The 8,321-nt window shown below is 32.0% G+C and overlaps 1 long non-coding RNA gene across 1 annotated transcript; it reads right to left on the bottom strand.

Annotated features, from left to right (window-relative positions):
* Window positions 1-2,694: 2,694 nt before the first annotated feature.
* LOC114300141 (uncharacterized) lies at window positions 2,695-8,117 on the bottom strand. Its single transcript, XR_003642564.2, has 3 exons — window positions 7,675-8,117; window positions 4,921-5,767; window positions 2,695-4,716 (listed from the first exon to the last, which is right to left on the bottom strand). It is a non-coding gene; the product is annotated as an uncharacterized LOC114300141 (long non-coding RNA).
* Between the last annotated feature and the right edge of the window lie 204 nt (window positions 8,118-8,321).

Raw genomic sequence — 8,321 nt, forward strand, 5'->3', positions numbered from 1 at the left:
ATAAATTTAATTTAATTGAAAATAATAAATTAAAAATTATGGCCTTATAAATTAAAATTTTTTAGTGTTATTAAATCACAAATTATAAATTATAGATTACAAATTTAAAATTATATATTAAATAAAAATTATAAATTACAAGAGTAAAATAGTCTTTTGAACATTTATCCTTATCCATTCCGTCCAACCAAACATTTGATTCACTAAAAATAAACAAATCCAGATATCTAATTCCATGACTAAATAAACATAGGATACAAATTCAGTCCAATCAAATAATCTGAAAATAATATATTTTAGAACTAACAGTTGATAAATTATAATTCCCCTTATCTAATCCGTCTAAACAAACACATTCAAAATATTCAATAAAATAAGCAACCTAAATTATCAAAACAAAATCCCTAATAGGCCATAAATTCAAACAACCCTCTCCAATTTAAAATCCAGACCGGACCACCTGTTTGAATCTTCGCTACTTTAATAATTTGCGGGCAGTCCTTCATGTGACGTTGTCCAGAAACAAAACAAAATTGGTGGGCCTTCAACTCTTTAAGCGGTGTTTGGGAAGTCGTGAAGTAGGCTATTTTACCCTATAGTTGAAAAAAAGCCATTTAGCTCGGCACTGTAACTGAAGCATTGATATATATTAAAAATAAAAATAAAAAATTTGTAGCCCTGCAGCCTATAGTCAGTGGAGCTGCAGCCCGCCATTGGTGGTGTTTGGAAACTTGCGTTCCGAATTTTTTTTTGACTTTTTTATGAAAAGACAAATTTTTTACAAAATTAAAAAAAATATATCCAAATAAAATATTACATCAAATTCTATAATCATTTTAATTTTTCTCTCACAAACATCACATTTAACCACATAAAAATTCAACTATCTTCTCAAACGCCAAAAATTTTTTATCCAATAATATTCTACAACTAAAAAAAATCTACATAAAAACCCACTTCCCAAACACTCACATGGTCACTTGAAGGCTGTCCCATCGGTACAAAATGACACTTTTGCCCCTTTACCTTAATTCCGAAAAAAAAAGATTCAGAACAAATTTGTCATTTCAACTTCAATTATCATTTTAAATACATTTTTTGATATAAGAACTCAAATAAAAATTCATCTCATCTTCCTAAACACAAAAACTAAAATTGCCTACTAAGGCCTCGTTTGGGAACATGCTAATTTAGTAATTTTTTGGCTATTTGGCTAAAAAAGTAGGTAAAAAAAACTTGTATGTTTGTGATGACTTTTTGGCTAATTACGAAAAGATGTGCAAAAAGTAGAGAGAAAAGAGAATCTTTGACTTTTTGGTATGAGTTGTTGGCTTTTTGACTAATTTAGTAACTTTTTGGCTAATTGGCTAAAAAAGTAAGTCCCCAAACGGGGCCTAAAATTGCCAAAAAGCAAAAAAAACCTAAAAATAGCCATTTCCCAAACACCCACTAAGGCCTCGTTTGAGAACAGATTATTTTGGTAACTTTTTTACTTTTTAACTAAAATATGAGGTAAAAAAAACTAGTATGTTTAGGGTAATTTTTTGAATTTTTATAAAAAAATATATAAAAAATAGAGAGAAAAAAAAACCTTTAAATTTTTAGTATACATTATTGATTTTTAAATTTTATTAATTACTTTTTAATTTTTTAACTAAAAAAATTACTTGCTAAACGAGACCTAATTCTTTCTTTGTTGGGGGAGTCATTCTTATCAATGTTGTTGCCATATTATTGAGTTGTCTTTAATTTATATATGTCAATGAGTGATGATGTTTTCATTAAATTATTGTGGAATCCTATGCTTGGTGGTGTCATAACACACACTATTTGTGTTTATGTTCTCAACAGTTCTCATTGCAATTTGTGGTTCCAGCAGAGCATACTCCAACTTTCATATGAAGACATGCCAAGCAAGTAGAACAGACACATTCATTGTTTTTCTTATTTTTCAACAAGGGGACCACTTGTAGTGATTCTTCTTCACGTGTCTGTAAAGAAGAAAAGTCGCAATGGCCAAATATCTTGCATAGATAGTCTCGATTGTCGATTTTGTGATTTGTTTTGTATCAATACAAGTAGAATTAGGTGATTAAGTGAGTTAAATTGAGTTGGATTCGTATTTAAAACACTCTCACATTCATACGTGAATGAATGAAAGAACATAATGTAATTACAATTGAATGATATTTTGTTTAACGAAATTGCTAATTATAAAAATCCCAACAAAAAGTTAGTTGAAATTTATTTTTGGAATGATACTAGTGCACTCCTAATGAATTTTGAGTTTGAATTATTTATTTATTTTTATAATTTTTTTATGTGCATCTATGTAACAAACATTATTATAATTTATTTGAAGAAAATTATTTTATAATGATACTAGTGCACTCCTAATGAATTTTGAGTTTGAATTATTTATTTATTTTTATAATTTTTTTTATCTGCATGTATGTAACAAACATTATTATAATTTATTTGAAGAAAATTATTTTATATGATTTTGTATCATCAGAGTTCGTATTTTTGTTAGTTTTTAATAACTATTTTTAAATAAGAAACACTACTAAAAAAACTACTTTTTGCGACCGCTATAAACCGTCGCAAATAATAAAAAACAGTCGCAAAAGACTTTTTGCGACAGCCCATGCGACGGCAAACAGGGGTCGCGAATGTGGGGGTGGCAAATACTTTTTGCGACGGCAAAGCAACGGTCGCAAATTATTTGCGACCGCCTAAACTACTTATGGCGACCGCTACTTTACCGTCGCAAAAAACAAAAAAAAACACTAACATGATTTTTGACGGCCATCTTGTTACCGTCGCAAAAAAAAAAAAAAGAAAAAAAAAGAAAAGAAAGTGTAGTGTTAAGCACTCTAGGAATAGCAATGACAAGAATTCAGACAGTATAGCATTATAATTTAATTGAACATTCCATTTGAGTCTCAAAATTTGAGCCATATGTGAAAGTTATTACAACTAAAAACTTGAGAAAAGTTCTTTTATGAAAAAAATACAATCCAGAACTGGCCAATCTTCTCATCAATTTTCTTTTCAAGTTTCACATCACCACATTGCACCTATGCAACAAAAATTTCAGGCATTAATGATAAAAATTATACACTGCCAAAATAAAAATTATCAATTTTAATCACTCCTATGAGTAATTAGATTGAAAAAAGGTAACATGTCACAATCCAGATTTCAAACAACAGGAGACTATATATTTCTTATTACAAATTTAACAACGAGATATGCAGTGCAAAACCTGCCACGGTTTTAATATAATTCTACAGGCACATGGTCAAAACCGAATCAAGTACAAGACAAACCACACTTAGCCATGTTTGAGAATGTGAAAGTAGTGGTGTTATTTTCTTTAATCTCTAAGTGTTAGATCCAGACAAACCACACTTTGTCCCTAAATTTTAGTCTCTAAAACCTTAATTTTTTGTACTGTCATAAGCATGAAACTAGGAAGCATCAACACTAGAGCTTAGAATCAACATCTTTAAAGAAATTAATCAAGTAGTTCAGATATTTCTGTGGATCAGGGACATCCTTATTTCGTTTCTCATACTTTATTGTAATTTTCACCACTTTGGTCTGTCCCTTGGGAATGATTTGAAAGATCTGGTTATAACTCTTATAGAACTCCAAGCAATCTGTTCCCACCAGTGCTCAAATGGACTGTTTTGTTCTCTTCATCTATGGAACAATGTAGTTGGTTTTCAGCTTTATTATCCCAGAATCCCTTTTCTAATAACAATGTAGTTGCTGCTTCATAGATGTTCTCTTTTAAAGAAACATGCCTCAATTAAGCACTCCGTTAAAGAAGTCTAACTTGAACTAAGCATAGATGCTACCCCATGTCTCCATCAGCACTAACTCATGACTAATTGAATGACTATAAGGATGCCTAAAAATAATTGTCTTACTTCCTAAAAGTCATTTTCTGGTACCATCATCTAATCTGGGACATAATTCAGAAACAGTTCATTGCTGTCATAATAAACATAATTCAGAAATTGTTTGATTGGTTTAGGCCAATGTGCAGAGTAGCATAATAAACATATTAAACAAAGTATGAATTCAACTGGTATTCAGCAAGTCAATGTTTTCAAATGGCAAGATATCGCAGCAATCAGTACAGACAAACAGGAGACACTAGAATCATAGTTTAATTAATACTTCTGTTCACTATCCCAAGAAAAAGACCCATTCTCAAAATAGATACGAATTCACTGATAATTGAACAATATAAGGGATCCAAATTGAACAAACAGCACACACACATACATATAACAGAGAGAGAGAGAGAGAGATTACCTAGAGATTGGACCTGATAAGAGAGGAAGAGAATGGAATGTACAAGGACAAGGAGAAGATGATGTCTCTGAAGAAAACCTATTTGCAATTGAATCGGATTACAGAGTCTAAAGAAAACCCATTTGCAGTACCAGATTGGTTCATATGATATGCTCTAGGGATAAATTTCTGACCTAATACGACATAATACATGGGGAAATATAGTGATATCCTTCAAGAACTTCATACACAGCAAATATCATAAATACAAGCAGAAATATAAGGGAAAAGAGAAGTATTCCAAAGAGATATTCATATGTGACAGTTGCACAGTAGGGTTGCATTACCTGCTCTGATGTGGCATGAGCACCATAATGAATCTCTTTGCGAGACAAAGAAAGATCGAACCTGAACACCACCAATGCAGAGGAAAGTTACGGCCATACATACCACAATTGCCACCACAAAAAACTACTGAACAATGTTGAGGCCATACATACACCCAAAAAGAATTGATTTAAAATGCTAATTCCATAACAACGACTCTCAGAGAAATAGGCAACCTAATTCATAATAAGCTGAAAAATTTATTAAACGCAGAGAAATACATACCTATTCATTTTCTTTTGAAGCTTGTTGCCCACTAGATGCATCTGACACCTACAATATGTTAGTATAATGTGTTAATAATTTCCATATGTATATATACAAATTGATAAAACGTAAAATTTGTCAATTTGTAAGTATTGCACCTCTCTCTCTCAAGCTCATAATTTCCATATGCCGCTTCTTTCTTTCTTTCTTTCTTTCTTTCTTTTTCTATTTTAAGTAAAGGAGGGGCATGTGGCCCTCTTGGGCCCATACTCCCTCCACCACTAGGTCTGATGGTTAACAAAGAGAACATGTTATTGGTCTTAGGATAGAATGATCACCACCCTCTCTGCATTGCCAGATTGGCAAGTCATAGAGAGACAATAGACAACCACTCCACAAATTATATCAATGAGACTATACTTCCAAAATTATATCACATATTCAGACTAATCTACCCCGGGTCTTAAAACATAGGAATCCTTATCTTCTATAACCTTCCACCATTTAGAACAAGGCAACCTTCGTTTACCCCATTATGACATGTGTTTGCTAATAGATACATCGCCAAATGCCTTCGATACAAGTGTCATAATAATAAAAGTAATAATACAATGAAAAGAGTTGTTCAGATAGTTTAGTAGCTACCTTGCTTGAGCGACAATGAAGGTCTTACTAAAAAACAAGAGTAATAATTACTATGTTTCACATAAAAATCATACATGCATATGTAAGTATGTATACAATATGCGAACATATCCTGTTTTTCAAATATTGACTGTGGCTTCATGTCTTGTCTGTGGTTAATTATCATATTCCTTCTCAGAATTCGATCATTCTCCTCCGTGACATTGAAATTCATTCATTCCTGCAACATTAATTTTAAAGAATGGCCAGTAAGGCAGCCAAGTTTTGTGGCACTGAACAATGGTAGATAGGAATCATGTCATAACATGAGCTTATAACTACAGTGATAATACAAAAATGGATAGCAGGAAGATGTATTAACTGAGGGTGGGGAAATACAGATTGAAAATGATGAACACAGCCTCACAATCTGAAATTTATCATGTGAAGGTAAATATGAAAACCTTTTTTCTCCGCATTTCTACAGCAGCCTATTTGTCAACCCTTGTGATATATCAATAACAAAAAAGTAAAGCAGAAAACAATTTCCAAAGTATAAGGGCTATGAACAGAAGCTCAACTACCATCTATTCAATCATGACTTAATCATAATCTGTGAGGGCCAACAAAGAGAAGTGACCTGTCATCTACTCAATTATGATATAGGGTTCTAAGGAAACTTGATCACACGTAAATCTAGCACCAATTCTCACTTTTTCCATTATCATGAATTCAAAGCATCTTTCTTCTCAAGTATATGTGAGATATTCTTTCCATCTTAAACTTTATATGAGAACACACTCTCATACCTAATTTTGGATCACATATTAATGCTCTAACCCAATCAAGTTAATAATTGTTCGTGGACAAACAAATTTTATTTAGAGAAATTACAATACAGTGGGAAATGGGGAAAGTATTTACCAATAGGTTTGGGATGCGACTTTTGTTGTGGTTTTGTTGCACAGAAAAAGTTGCTCCGCCCATGTGTTCGTAATTATTTGTGATCTTCTACACTGATTTGTAATTTCCCCTTTTATTTACTACAAATGACTACACAATACCTTCGATCACTTAAGTTGCAAATTATGGAATAGCTGGGAGTAACCAGACAATGCATTTTTGGGGGTACACAGAAAGGTAAGCCACAAATTATCAGCAAATAAACATCCTCATATGACCTTTTATTTTGTATAAGTTCTCTTCTCACACAGTGTCAATAATCTATGTAAATAACAAAGCACTGGCATGTGATGAGCCACTCCTTATTTGAATTGCTCACTCCGAAGAATGTTTTTCCTAAAAAAAAATAATGTCACAGCAAAAAACCAGTGGTATGAATGTAAGCATACTATGAGATAAATCGCTCCCTGGCTAGCTCTGAGATTTTGTTTTACTTATAAAAATATTGCAATCTGATCAGCTTTGAAGAAAATTGCAGTTCTGGAATAAGTAAAAGAGCATTGCAAGGAAGACAGAAAATTACTCATAGTTAAGCAAGTTATATTTGTAAACTGTAAGACACTTCAGAAATCAAAACTAGCATAAACACTTAATTCATTTTAATAAAAGAACTGACCACACAGGCTACGACACTTAATTCTTGTTAGTCAACACATCATATCTGTTGAGAATAATATAAATAATAAAGTTGCCCCTCTCTCTATCAGCTTGAGTTTTTCTTCCTCCTATCTGTTCTTTTTTGTTTATAGGCCTTCATGACTATTTGATCCTGAGGCAGTTTTGGTATTATTTTCAACTTAAGGCTCCAGAAACCACCTAAAGAGATGAAAAGTGATTACGACTGACATACAGTTCTATAGTCCCTATTCATTCATCATTTTTTGATTAATATTCTATGATTAATATTCATTCATAGAATCTGGAAAAACACCAGAAATAAGCCAACAATTTAGCAAAAACAAGATCAATCACCGAAATCATGTCTCCATCTATCTGTATAACTTTAAATTAGCAAAAACAATATGAATCACCTAATAAATCAAAAACACAGATTAAAGAACGATCGAAATCAACACAGAAATTCAGAATAAACCAACACAGAAATTCAGCAACTAGGCATGAAACAAACACGCTAGATTACCGAGAGAGACAGAGAGTTGGATTCATACACAGAAAGTAGCTTACCAATTATGAATCTCAATTATGAATCGATCGAAATCTTCATCAACAGCCTATCGAAATCTTCAAATCTTCATCAACAAATAGATCAAAATCTTCAAATCTTGAGAATGAGATTCAAGCGAGGTTCAAATTTACTAGAGCGAGAGAGATTTGGACAGTGAGATTCAAGCGAGAGAGAGTCGAGCCAGAGAGAGATTTTGAGAGAGAGAGAGAGAGAGATTAGGCAACAACAGGAAATGAGGTACACCACCGTTGGAGACAAATTTGGGAAATAAGAGTGAAAGGGGGGGATAGGTCTAGCTTTAAATGATTTTATTTTATTTTATTTTATTTAAGTTAAGGAGAACACGATTGGGTTAAATGATTTTGTGTTTTTTTTAATGTAAAAACTGATTTTTTGCGACGGTTAAATAATCAGTCGCAAAAATATAGACGCAAAAAGTCATATTTCTAGTAGTGAAAGGTAAATTATATCTGTGGTTTTTATATTTTAATCAGTGTGTCATTTTGGATCCTACACTTTCAATTGATTCAATTTTGATCCTTAATTTTAGATTTTGTGTCAATTTGATCTAATTGATAATATCTTTAGTGTTTTTTATGAAAATTTATCACTAAATTGATTGACGTTAACTCATTTAATTGGGTAA

This window comes from Camellia sinensis, chromosome 2 (assembly GCF_055761805.1).
Source record: "Camellia sinensis isolate YWXY chromosome 2, ASM5576180v1, whole genome shotgun sequence".
NCBI classification, from domain to species: domain Eukaryota; kingdom Viridiplantae; phylum Streptophyta; class Magnoliopsida; order Ericales; family Theaceae; genus Camellia; species Camellia sinensis.